The 13774-nt window shown below is 48.7% G+C and overlaps 1 protein-coding gene and 1 long non-coding RNA gene across 9 annotated transcripts in view; both read left to right on the top strand.

Annotated features, from left to right (window-relative positions):
* Positions 1-2188: 2188 nt before the first annotated feature.
* On the top strand, positions 2189-8784 carry LOC113626996 (uncharacterized). Its single transcript, XR_003435384.1, has 2 exons — positions 2189-2726; positions 8283-8784. It is a non-coding gene; the product is annotated as an uncharacterized LOC113626996 (long non-coding RNA).
* A 1938-nt stretch (positions 8785-10722) lies between these two features.
* The window catches only part of KIAA0513 (KIAA0513 ortholog), a 60367-nt gene continuing 57315 nt past the window's right edge, over positions 10723-13774 (top strand). For 2 of the 8 annotated variants that reach the window (XM_027119085.1, XM_027119089.1), the window contains exon 1: positions 10736-13411. The gene's annotated coding sequence lies outside the window, so the exon portion shown is untranslated. Of the gene's footprint in view, positions 13412-13774 lie in introns of all 8 variants that reach the window. The other 6 variants (XM_027119082.1, XM_027119083.1, XM_027119084.1 and 3 more) reach the window with 6 other exon arrangements.

Raw genomic sequence — 13774 nt, 5'->3', positions numbered from 1 at the left:
GGGACACGGGTTCGTGCCCCGGTCCGGGAAGATCCCACATGCCGCGGAGTGGCTGGGCCCGTGAGCCATGGCCGCTGAGCCTGCGCGTCCGGAGCCTGTGCTCCGCAACGGGAGAGGCCACAACAGTGAGAGGCCCACGTACCGCAAAAAAAAAAAAAAAAGAGAAAGAATTCCAGTTGTTGATTTATGAATTATTTAGGAAATTACTATCAAATAGTCTCATGCTCCTCCACCTCACAACTGAAAAGCCCACCTACCAGCCTCACTCCTGAAAGCATACAACCCAAATAATGTCAGTCACTCGACGCTTCTATTTACCAGAATCTCCAAGAGGTGCAATTTAAGACGTCTGTTCCATTCCGTTTTTCAAATATCCCAAGAGCCGTTCTCTTTAATCAAGTACTCTGGGGCTTCCCTGGTGGTCCAATGGCTAAGGCTCCGCGCCCCCAATGCAAGGGGCTTGGGTTTGATCCCTGGTCAGGGAACTAGATCCCACATGCCGCAACTAAGAGTTCGCATGCCGCAACTAAGTTTGCATGCTGCAACGAAGATCCCGCATGCCGTAACTAAGACCCAGCACAGCCAAAATAAATAAATATTAAAAAAAAAAAGTATTCTGACTTCCTAAGAAGCAAATTTACGGCGCGGGCTTTCTCTAGTTGCAGTGAGCGGGGGCTACACTTCGTTGTGGGGCGTGGACTTCTCACTGCAGTGACTTCTCTTGTTGCGGAGCATGGGCTCTAGGCGTGTGGGCTTCAGTAGCTGTGGCTCGCAGGCCCAGTAGTTGTGGCCCACTGGCTTAGTTGCCCCGTGGCATGTGGGACCAGACCAGGGCTCGAACCGGTGTCCCCTGCATTGGCAGGCGGATTCTTAACCACTGAGCGACCAGAGAAGTCCCCAAGGTGACTTTCTAAAAAGGAGACTTCAGATAAGTAAACCTTGTTAAGACAGAATCAAAAAGATTAAATCTGACTTTTAAAAAGGTGACTTTAAGCAAATAAAATTTGTGAAAGTATCAACAGATTAAATTCATCATCTTTAAGGTGAAGAGTCTAAGAAGAAATATACATTGGCCCAGATTTCTAGACCATTTGAGACAGCAGTAGTAAAACAGATAAATCTATGTACATTAAGTACAAACACTAAGCAGACTGCAAACATTAAACACTGTAGCATTGCTTGGACAGCCCTTTACACCACCTGGTGAGTAAAAGAAGCTACAAAGCTACATCAACAGTTCTTAACCCCCCCCCCCAAAACTGGTTACCCATAAGCCAATAAAGTGTGTCCATCCGACAGCGAAAAGAGACTTAGTTTCAGCAGCAATGACGCCTCAGGAGAGATGAGCCTTGGCGACAGCAAGAAAAGATGCAAACATTGCCCTGAAGGCTGACCTGACTGTCCCAGGTGCCCTGGCAGGCAATCCCCCAAAGATCATTGGCAGGGGAAGGGAAGATAAGGAAGAAGGTGGGCAAAGAATAAAAAAGGAAAATTAAAACTTACAAGGGAGGGAAGAACTGGAGCATTCATTCGAGAAGCCATGGGTGACGTGAGAGGAAGCCCACTGTAACGCATGCCTATAAACTACTCCTTACAGCTTACACAGGATTTACTGCCACTCTTCTAACTCCAACGACAACCCCGTTATTAGTTATTAAAGGAGAAAACCGCGGCTCGGAGCCCTGAGTGTCACACCCAAGGTCAGGCAGAAAGCTGGGGCTGCAATTCGGGCCCTACCCCGAAAGGTGCACTAAGGAGTGACAAGGAGACACCTGGAAGAGAAGTCAAGCGCTGGCACAGAGGTGCCCCGAGGAACTCGGGAAGGTCGCAGGTGCGGGGTGGGGTGGAGGAAAGGGCGCAGGGGGCTCGGGGCTGGCGGACGGGGGCCTGGAGTGGCCGGGAGACCCGGGCGCGGGCAGCCCGCCCCGGCCCACCGCACTCACCCGAGGCCCGGGCGGGGTCGCCCGGCGCTGCGGCTCCTCCCGGCCTGCGGCGGCGGCGGCGGCGACTGCAGCGGCCGAGGCAGGGACGCATCATGCGGCCGCACTCATGGCCGGGCCGGAGGGGGCCCCGCGGCTCGGCTCGGTCCTGCCGGGCCGGTCGGAGGGAGGCGGCCTCCGAGCGGACACGAGAGACAGAGCCCAACCTGGAGAGCTTGGCGGCACGACCCCCGGAAGTGAACCTCGCGTGGTCAGCGGCGCCGCGTTTGCGCAGTTCCGGTCGCGCCGCTCCCGGCAGCGGAGAAGCGTGTTTGAGGTGGTTTGCTGGGACTCAGCGGCCGGGATCCCTTTGGGACAGAGGACCTTAAAGACTGACATTTCCCAGAGAAAGGCGACTCTTAGTCGCAAGGTCCCCTCGCTAAAATAAAGGGACCCATTCAAACTGAAGTCCGGAAGAGAAAGGATGAGGGCTACGTGCTACCGCAAGGTCCAAGCCGCGCGGCTAGGCTTTTTGACTCGGGGAGTTCTTGCCCGGGTTTACTGAGCCCGCGGTGGCCCTTCTGAGCCAGCGTTAGGTGTGACCTATACGGCGTGCGAGGACGGAACACGGGTTAATGGAGAAGCGCGAGTGGGAACGACGGAGCCAGAAAGCACGTAGGGAGTAGGGGAAGCGCCATTGGATGCGCGATTCCTGATTCGCTGAGCCTCTGGTTCCCCTCTGAGCGACCTGGAAACCATGGCATCCCAGCGATTCCTTCCAGATGCTAAATCCTAAGGTTTTTGAAGGTGGAAACGTGGTTGGGTTTTGTTTGGGTTTTTTTGGGGGGTGGGAGTGGTATTTCCTAGAATATTTGGGACAATTTCCGCAGGGCTGGGAAGTAGGCGCTCAGTGTTTGTTATTAAACTCTTTAAGTACCCACTAACTTGTAAGATTGATTAGAAACAGTCATTGCAGCTGCGGGATCTATCAGACTCCCACTGCCTGCAAGCCACCTTTTCACAATTTACCGTTCTTACTCCCAGGAACGCTTATCCAGCCAAGCTTTTGGAAGTAAGGGGTGCATTAATCATCAAAATTTGAACTTTGAAAGCTTAAAATTTTGTTACTGTACCTCTGCACTCACAATGGGACTATGCATTCAGTCAACCCTCATTGAGCCTCCTATCTCCTGGTCTGTTTATTCCCACGTGGAAGAAAAGTGGGGTAGGCCTCCAATCCGTGGTCAATTCTTTTTGCATAGGCTGAAAGAAAGGATGATTGTGTTTGGAGAACATCAAGACTACAAGTGCCTGCTATGCTTAAGATATACTTGCTATGAGCAAATTAAGAGTATCTTTTTTTTTAATTGAAGTATAGTTGATTTACAATATCGTGTTAGTTTCAGGTGTACAGCACAGTGATTTCAGTTATACATAGATATACGTATGTATCTATTCTTTTTCAGATTCTTTGCCCTTATAGGTTATTACAAAATATTGAGTATAGTTTCTTGTGCTATACAGTAGGTCCTTGTTGGTTATCTATTTTATATATAGTAGTGTGTATGTTAATCCCAACCTCCTAATTTATCCCTCCCCCCAAAAGAGTATCTTTAAAAAAAAAAGAAAAGCTTAAATCATGACTGTCATACAAATATAAACACATGTCAGAGATTTAATTTAACTCACTGATTCATGAGGAAGTAGGTAAGGTGATACATGTGGTTCAGAGATGAGTCCGAAAGGCAGGCACGTGTGCAGTGAGGAAGGCTGCAGTGAATTTGCTTAGTAGCTGCTTCTGGCTTCTTCTACAATGGGGAAGTCAATTGAACTTCTACCAGACGAGATTCATTTGTATGTCTGATGTCGGTGGACAAAAATTGTTACCAGGTTGGTCAGCTGGACCTGCGCCGGGGTCCTAGCCCCAGCCGAGACCTCTTGTCTTTTTCCGATCAGATTCGCACAGACAACGATGAAACCAGTGCTGAGACTGGAACAGTACCAGCTGTATTTAGTGGCCAAAGAATGGAAAGGGGGCATCTAGTTCGCAAATCGACTTCTCCACCCAATTCAGGGGGAGCCACCAAATATATTGGCAGGTCGAGGTTAAAAGGAGGGAATTGGAAGGAGTGGGAGGAATATTCCTGACTTACTGGAGAACGGGTGTGGTTTGGACCTTGAACCGTTGCAACTCTCCTTTTCAGTCCTTATATGGGCTTTTCTGGTTGTTGTCATGGCAGTCGTCAACTTCGTGGCCCTGGTGGGTGTGTCATTTAACATATGCTAATATATTACAGAGTATAATGAGGCTCAAGGTCTACTGGAAGTCAAATCTTCGGCCATCTTGGGCCTGGTTGGTTCTAACCAGTTCTTATTTTTTTTCTGTTTGCATCTTCCTCCTGAAACTTAGATAAGAATAATTGGCTTCCATTCGAGGGAGGGTCAGGGATATGATTCTGGGGCAACAGCCTTGGTAACAGAATCACTAGGATTGCTTTCGATTCACCAAAACCTATAGAGTTATAAATAGCTTAAAGCAAAGAAAAAAATCCGTAGAACCACATAACCCAAGGGTGTGCATGACAACACCTAGCTGTCCATTGAAGGCACCCAATAATTTTTTTTGACCCATTTCAAAGTCTTTCACAAAAAGACTGATAATTCTCCTCTGTCCCCACACTTGTATAGGCTTGTTTATTGTGACTTTAAAATTGCATTGTTGCTAAAGGAAATAGCACAGTAAAATCATTCACTCAAATATTTAACAGGGATGACAGCAGTTGACAAAAACAATTCAACTCTTTCAAGGACTTTCATCTCTTTCTCAACAGACTTGATATGTGGTCTTCTGCAAGTCATTTCCCCTCTCCAAACCTCAGCTTTTTTTTTTTTTTTAATCTCTAAAATATGATCTCAGACTTGATTTCTAAGGTTTCTTCCTGTTCTGAGACTGTGGTTCAACACAGTTTTTTGCCTCACCTTGATTTCATAAGGCCCATAGAACCAAAAACCTAACATTGGACGCCCTTGCAAGGATGGGAAACATCCCATCTTCAGGATTAGTTCTGTTTAGCCATCAGGAGCTAGTTTCCAGCTAACCACTCATCCCAGGAAATAGTTCTTTTAAAGTGGAGCCTCTGTTCAACCACGTGGAAAGATCCTCAGCCTCATTCAAAGTAAAAGGAACGAATGCAAATTTAGAGTACCAAGAGACCGCATTTTTCACCGAGTGGGTTGGCAAAGATGAAAGTTCGGTGAATCCTCTGTTGCCAAGGCAGCCCAAATTGATGCCATTGTCAATTTATTCAGCTCTTTGCAGAGCAAGATAGCAAATGTGAATCACAAAAATCTAAGTGTACGCACCCTGTGACCCAGCAGTCCCGCTCAGGAATTTATCCTACAGGCAGACTCACCCATGTACACAAAGATGTTTGCACTTCAATGTTTACAGTAGGATGTTTGTAGAAGCAAAAAACTGCATCGCCCTGTGTGCCATCAGTATATTAAATAAAGTGTGTTATACATACAAAGGGAATGCTGTGGTGTGCAGTGGCCTTTGAGGTATATTAAGTCCATTGTGTAAAACTGTATTTGTGTGAAAAAGAAGATTTGGGGGATGTATATGTTTACGTACACAGAATATCCCTGGAAAAATATACAAGGAATAGGTCTGTAACTTGTTAAGCTTGTAAACCATGTATCCATTTTTAAATACATAAAAATTGAATGAGACAACCCAATAGAACAATTGGCAAAACACAGGTACTTCACAAAAGAATATCCAAAACATGAAAAAATGCTCATTTTCATTAGTCATCAGGGAAATGCAAACTTAAACCACAATGAAATCGTATTTACACACCCACTAGAACGGCTAACGTGAAAAAACAAGTGCTGGCAAACGTAGAAAAACTGGGACTTCCATACACCTCACTGCTGGGGGTAGGGATGTGATGATTAAACCGCCCAGGGCAGCTGTTAGGAGTACCTGCTGAAGGTGGACCAAAAGACTTGTGCTAGAATGTTCCCACAATACACAGTACAGTGTTGTTCACAGATGTTTAGGTTGTTTGTAGTTTGGGGGTAGAATGCATGAATCGTGGTATACGTATACAGTGAAATACGGTACAGAATGAAAGTACACACTACATACAACAATACAAATAAATCTCACACAGGATGTTGAATAAGAGAAGCAAGACATGAAAGAGTACATACTGTATAATTTTATTAATAAAAAGCTCAAAGTTGGGCAAAACTGATCTTTGGTGGAGGAAGACAGGGCAGGGCAGTGATGACCACTGAGGTGGGGATGCTAGGGTGCCAGTTATATTCTATTTCTTGACCTGGGTGCTGGTTGTATGAGTGTTCACTTGGTAAAAATTCAGCCACGTACATTTATGATTTGTATGCTGTACTTTAAGTAAACAGTGGGAGAAAGAGAGAGAGACTTCCAACGGTTTATTGTACAGTGGAAAATCAGAAATTTCTTCAGAAGGGAGTTTGGGTGGTTTCTTACTTTTTCCACTGAGATCGTGATGTTGAATGCATCAGGAAGCCGGAAGGTTGAAACTCCACAACCCATGGTGTTGAACAAGGCCCAGGAAGTCCAGAAACCCAAAGTGGTATGATATGTTCCTGAATTCCTTTTCACTGGGCCACCTCACCTCCAGCTGTGGGTAAAGCCTGCTGCGGCAGCAGGCCTGTGCTTGGGGCTCTGTGTCCCCTGGATGTCCCAAGCTGGCTCTCTCAGGCCCTTCAGGACTTGACTCGGAGCACATCTTCCTCCCCGGCAGCCTATTGAAAAATTCTCCCTCTCTCCCATTCCTGCAACAGTTCACTTCCCCCTCCCTGCTTTGCTCCTGGTCACAAGTCAGCTAACATCCTCTGTCACTTAGTTATGCCATCGTTTATCCCTCACTGCAATGCAAGCCTCGTGAAAGGCAGGGATTTTGTTGGTCTCGTTCGCTGTCCAAATGCAGCGACTCAATAAATATGCATTGAATGAATGAATGAACGTGCCATGGTTGGCCCCTTTTTCAGACGAAGAAACAGGCCCAATGAGTTTAAGGAGTGTGCTGAAGGTCATACAGCTAGGAGAGGAGCCTCGCTGCCTCATAGACTCTCTTCATCCTCATGTCTGTGAAACTGGTACGATCTCTTTGTGCAGCTGAGAAAACAGGCTCAGTTAAGTGATCGCCCCAAAGAAGCAGAGCCCAGCTAGCCTGCAGACCTCTTTCTGTCCAGCTCTGACGATCCTGCTCTTTATACCATAACATTCTCACTCTCTAAGGAGCCAGAGGCCATGCGCTATACATAGCAGCTCTATACCAAGTCCTGAGGGCTCACCTGGGATGTGATCCCCAGCTCCTCCTACCAGGACCTGATCCACCAAGTTGCCTGGAAGCAAGTCCCTGCCCACTTGTGCTCTGGCTCCAACAACTCAGTCCTCTTCTTTTCCTCCACCTCCACCCCCCAGATCCTTATCTTAAACCTGTGTTGGTTCATTCAACAAATATTTAATCGCCTACTCTCGGAACCATGTTAAGTGCTGCAGACACAGGGGTGAGCAAAACCAAAGGTCCTGCCTGTCGTGGAGCTCAGAGACTAATTAAACTGATAAAGTGGAGAAGCCACATTGCCTGCTTTATCCTGTATAGTTCTTTTTTGGATTCATCCTTTAATCAAAGTATTTTGAATATTGATTCACCCATCAAATGAATATACTATTTCTCCCACCTTTTCTTCATGCTCATTATACAATATCACAAGATATCTTAGCAAATGCTTGGTTCCGGGTATCTGCTGCTTTCCCTTTTTTTTAAAATAAATTTATTTATTTATTTATTTTTGGCTGCACTGGGTCTTCTTTCCTGTGCGCGGGCTTTCTCTAGTTGCGGCGAGTGGGGACGACTCTTCGTTGCGGTGCGCAGGCTTCTCTTGTTGCAGAGCACGGGCTCTAGGTACGCGGGCTTCAGTAATTGTGGCACACAGGCTCAGTAGTTGTGGCACACGGGCTTAGTTGCTCCGCCGCACGTGAGATCTTCCCGGACCAGGGCTCGAACCCCTGTCCCCTGCGTTGGCAGGCGGATTCTTAACCACTGCGCCACCAGGGAAGCCCCTGTTGCTTTCCGTTGCCTGACCCAAACCCACCCCTCTTCTTCTGGCAAGAGCACCTCAGTTTCCCATGGGCACCCACCCTTCCCTTCCTCTCCACCCAGTAGTTAGGTGGGGCCAATCTCCAACACCTGGCCTCAGCGATTGGTTTAAGGGCATGAGCATATGAGCGCTGCTCGTCCTTTCAGACCAAATCCTGAGACGTTTGCTGGAAATACCGAAGGAGAAAATTCTTTTTTTCCACAGGGGCTGCTGAGTTGAGAGAACATAAGCCTGTTGCTGCTGAAGACCACTCTATAAAAAGAACCTGATCTGAGAATGAAGCCCAGCTCAGAGGGAAGCAGTCAAGAAGGGGAGAGAGACCAAGTTCTGATGACATCACTTGGCCCCTGGATCCTGCTGGGCCAACCCCAGAACTTTTCAGTTTTTGAAAAACCAGTTTGCCGGGATTTCTGTCACTTATTACTGAAAGAATTTTGGTAAATATACCTTCCAGGTGCAAATACACTACTTCTATCATATTTCCTTGAATTATGAGTCTATAGATTTCATAGCTTGAAATCTCATGCTTAAGCCAGCATGACTTGGTCTTTGACGTCAGTGCTTCCTCTTCTGAGGGGTCACAGATGTTTTTCATGAGTTACCTGGCCTGAATGCTTCCCAGGCCCAATGTCAAGTTCACTGGTCTGTGGTTTGTAGAACTCACTACCCCCCCCCTTTTTTTTTAAAATAAAATGGCCATATCATCTGCCTCTCTCCAACTTGCTGGCAAGTACGGAATATCTTTTATGTGGTATGGAGAGATAAGGTCCATATGAATCTCTTGAGGAGAAATGACATTTCCCCCAAATGGAATCCGACCCTGAATAAACTCACATTTTCCAATTTTCTTGACTAGTTGGTATATCCAGAGTCAGAACAAGGCTGCAAGAGCCCATGCCTGGTCCTGGGTTCACTCACTGAACCAAGGGAGGACTTCCTCTAGCCACACATATGACCCTCCTCCATCCCATAAAGTCTTCATGATGGGCTTGTATTCTGCTGGACGCAGGGCAGAAACTCACAGGGACCAATGGCATGCCCACCAATCTGTAGTGCCCACATAAGGGAATGAACGCCACCTTACACTCCTTCCCTTCCTGATTTCATACCAAGCTTAAAACACCCAGAGATCCGGTTTCTTGCACATGATGGCTACACTGAGCTGGTCAAGCAAACCTGGAATGGACCTGTGGTGCTGAAGGCCCCATAACTCTTGTGGAACCACAGCTTCCAGCTTTGTCCTCCACGTTGGTCCCTTTAACTTCCCCCAGCAAGTTTTTTCTTAACTTTTTGGCCACACCACACGGGCATGCAGGATCTTAGTTCCCCAACCAGGAATCGAACCCATGCCCCCTGCAGTGGGGAAGGGAGTCTTAATCACTGGACTGCCAGGGAAGACCTCCCTCCCAGAAAGTCTTTTAAGTTCAATAGGCCAACTTCCCTGCGATCAGCAGCTCCATGCTTGGTGCACAGGAAAGACACTTGATCACCAATCCATATGTCATCTTTTCTCCTACATGGCAGATCTTTAGTTCCTTCTAGGAACTAAAGACTTCCAGGAACTAAAGACTAAAGAACTGCTAGGACTTCGGAGAACCCCCAGTTTTCTGAAATGGACAGTCTGCCCTAGTTCAGATACCAGGGCATTCATTTAAAGGTAGAGCTTTATTATGTCATACAGCCAACCCCCAGAAGGAGCACTGCAGTGTAGCTCTGGAAATGCCTTTAGAGAATTTGAGGCGTCAGAGCCCACACTGTTTTGCTAGGTGCTGGAACCAAGTTTGCCATAACCGCAAAATTACTGGGAGGGGGTGTCAGTTTACATTTCTGTACTTGCTCTAGAACGGAAAAAGCTCCCCTAGGAGGTACTTTTATTTTTTACCTTTTGTGGTTTTGGTTTGTTTGAATTGAAGACACGTGGAAGAAACCCAAACCCGACAGCCTGAAAATTGTGTTTATTGTATCTGGTGAAAAGATGCTGATTGGCCTAGACGTTTCAGAGCAGAAGGTGGAATCCATCAGCTTTTAAGAAGCCCCCTTTCAAAAAATCAATCGGCCTCAAACTGCCCTTCTATTCCATACATCCTCGCTTGACTTGTTTTACAAGTATGCTCGTTAATGTCAAGACGTCACCCTAACTCTGAAATAGGCGAGGAGGAAATGGCAAAGGGCATCCTTGTTTTAAAGGTGCGGATACCACGGCGGGCAAGCAACCATTATCAGGCCATACCTTCTGGCTCCCTGCCGGGGCTCCCCCCTCCAAAATCACCAAATCACCCACTCATTTGTTTGCATAGCGGCCTGCGCCCACCCAGCTCTGCCCCGCCCCGGAGAACACCCTAGTTTTGAGCAGATCCAGCAAACGGGGTTCCCGGGACCCTCTGTTAGAGCGAACCACGGTAAGTCCCCGAGCGTGCCAGGGCCGCAGGACGAGGCCTCCCGCCGAGGGACGACCCCAGGCCCGAGCGACGCGGGACGTGGACCGAAACCCTCGGGAGGGCCGGGCGCCGACAGCTGCACCGCCCCGTCACGTGACGCCGCTCCCGGGCCGCCCCGCGCCTGCGCAGACGGGACCGGGGGGGTTGCGGGGTGGGCGGGGGCGGGGGCGGGCGTGGCCAGCTGACTGACAGCTCGCGCTGGCCGGCGCCTCAGAAGGACCCGGCTCTGGGGCCGGAGCAGTGGCCGCATTCCCGAGCCCGACGGCGCCCGCTCGCTCCTCGTCTGCCCGGCCGGCCGGCCGGCCCCCGCCGCGGTGAGAGGGGACCCTGCCAGGGGCCGAGAGGGGAAGGCGTGCCGGGTTCTCCCGGCGGCGAGGGGGCTCTCCGAGGGGCGACAGCTGGAGCGCCCAGGGACCGGCGGGTGAGGGACCGTGGGGTGGGGTCGAGGGCCTCTGGGGTTTCTGCAGGAAATGGGAAGGCGGGGCAGGAGCCCACCGTGTCAGGAGCAGTGCGATACCTGTGTGGGGGGGGTTGGACAAGGTGTCCCCGCTCCCCGGTGGCTGACGGTGTCGCCAGGTGGCTTAGGGATGGAGCCGGTTCCCCCCCCCCGCCCCCCTCCGCCCTGCCTCGACTCCTGGAAGGGCGTGCTGGGGAGGGGTGCGTGGGACCGGGATGGGAAAGACATTTGCCAAGTTGTGCTGTGTGTTGGATTTTAAGTTTGCTGTCCCTCTGCTCCTGGGGTGGCAGCTGGGGGCGGCATGGGGGCCAAGGAGAAAGGGCTCAGCTTGTGCCTTCCCAGGGCCCCCTCCTCCCCAGGCTCAGGAAGCAGGAGGAGCTTCGCAGAGGGGCCAGCACTACCGACACAGTGTTACAGGCTGTTTGGAACAGCTGGTTCAGGGTGGCCTGCACCAGCGTCCAGGGTCTTGGAAAGGACAGGATGCGGTCTTTCTGGAGCTGGGTGCGAGTTGCCCCTTGGAGGGGTCTGGGTTTCCCTGGGTTGTACGTTGATTGGATTTGGGAAGAGGAAGAGGACTTGGCAGTGGGCACCAGCCAGCTCCTATGACTGTGCTTAAGTGTGAGGCCAGGGTGCCAGCCTGCAGACTGGGCAGGAACTCACCTCTGAGCTGGCACAGGTGAGGTGCTTGACATGCAGGCTGTCCCTGAGGCGAGTCAGCGTTTGGAGGCAAGCCAACAGCTGTCAGGGACCAGGCTGCTGTAGCCAGACCGCCCTCCAGACCATTGTCACCTAATGCTAAGGTTTTGGGCTCATTTGCTGAGAGGCACCCCCTCCCTCACCCTAAACCAGGGCAGCCAAGATGCTTAACACCGAATTAAGCAAAGAAAAAAAATCCAGTTGTATTACACGTGAGCGCTTCTTCCCATCTTTTCACGGTTCTGTTTGGAAGTGTATGTTCTCCCATTGTTCCATCTCTCCCTTGGGCTGTCACTGGTTTTTATTTCCACCTTGTGCAGAAATAGGACTGCTTACGCATTTGAAACACAGGGCGACCGGCTATTGAGATCAGCTCACGATGAGAAAGTTGACTCATAAGATTCTCTTTTTCCATTAAGGAAATGAAGATGGCTAAGGACTCAGGCATAGACACTTTAGCGAGCAGCAGGTTAACTTCTTATTTGGTTCTGGAGTCCATTCCTGTGTTTTGTTTTGTTTTTTGCAGTGTTTGTCTTTTGTATGGCCTGTGTGAGTTAATGTGAAGATAGTTTATATTACTTGAGAACATAACGACTAAGGCCAATGAAAAGCTACTCGGTGACCTGAGTAAATCACAAGCCTTAAATAACTTGCTTCGGATTTCCAGAGAGTGGAGGGTATCCACAGATATTAGATGTGCTTGTTTTTGCATGACAATAGCTTTGGTTCTTTGAAGGTAAATTGCTTTGGGGTGACCCCAGATGGCTCTGAGGGTACTTCTTTTAGGATAGTCTTTAGGAAGGGTTTAGGGTGGGATGAGTCATGCTACATGCCTCCCCATCCTCCCTCAAAAAAGAAAATAATCCAGTTAAAAGAACCATCAGAAGCAGCCTGGGAAGAGAAAACGTCAGGAAAAGTCAACCCTCATGACATGCAAAGGGAGGGGTAAAAATCCTTTTTGCCAATGATAACCCCTCACTTTTACGGGACGGAGTAATTTGCAAACGTCTTTCACACAGAATCTTAATTGATCTTCACAAATGTCACAGATGAGGAAACTGAGGCTAAGTGACTTGCTCAAGGTCACTTAGCTACTAGGGGGCAAAGCAGAGCGTTAATCCTAGCCATGTGACACCAGCTGCAGTGGCCCGTCACCGCTCTGCCGAGTGGGCTGTGGGAAGGATGAGGACAGATTACACACACAGCCCAGGGCCCTAGGGCTTTCCCAGCATCCTCCTCTCCCACCGCTTGCCCCACCTGCTAAGTCAGCTTGGCTCGCAGGTGTGGATTCTCTTCACCACTTCCCTCTATCCCAGGCTCGGCAGTCTGCGCCTACTCAGATTTGTTTAAGTCTTTGAGAAATCTAGTGGGAAGTATGATCGCAGGGAGTGTCTTTTGCCCAAGCGCTCAGTGTTTCCTAATAGTCTAGGTGTCTTCAGCCACGTGATGCAAGAGACCAAAGCAATTCTAGGGAAACTTACCATAATCATTTTCCTTGTCCTCCACCCGGAAGAAAAATGCAGTGGTTGTGAAACCTGAGGAGTTGGCCCAGTACTTTTGTTTATTTTATCCAGTTTTTTATGCATGGCATTGTTTGCGTTATGGTGACACTTTTTTTTTTTTTAAAGAGGGCACAGCTGTTCTCATTAGGGAAGAATAAGCTTGAATCCTGTTTTCTCGATCTGAGCATCTAGATCTGAAAAAGGACACCAGCGGAGGTTATCTGAGATGTGTTCCAGCAGGTCAGTGCTACAAAACAGAATTAAAACCAAGGCAATCTTGGGGCACGTCAATGGACATGTAGATCTGGAATGACCAAGGTGAAAGTTCTCATCTACTTCGTGCTTAGAATATCGAGTTCTTTTCTGGGCATCACATTTAATGAAGGACATAGAAAAAAACATCATGCATATTTACTGGAAATGCTACAGTGGGGAATGAGTTAGAGCTGGTAAGCCTGGAAATCTTGGGAGCCATGATTCAGGAATGTCATTTATCAGACTTGTTCTGTGAGGGTCCAAGATCCCAAGAATGAAAGGACAAAAGTTATACTTAAAAAGACTTCAGTTATAAGAACTTTATGGTGTCAGAGTGATCTTTTAAAA

The sequence above is a fragment of the Aethalodelphis obliquidens genome, unplaced genomic scaffold, assembly GCF_003676395.1.
Source record: "Aethalodelphis obliquidens isolate GAN/ISIS:26980383/991018 unplaced genomic scaffold, ASM367639v1 scaffold20, whole genome shotgun sequence".
NCBI lineage: Eukaryota > Metazoa > Chordata > Mammalia > Artiodactyla > Delphinidae > Aethalodelphis > Aethalodelphis obliquidens.
The sequence above is the reverse complement of the archived record's forward strand: the minus strand, read 5'-3'. Positions and strand labels throughout refer to the sequence as shown.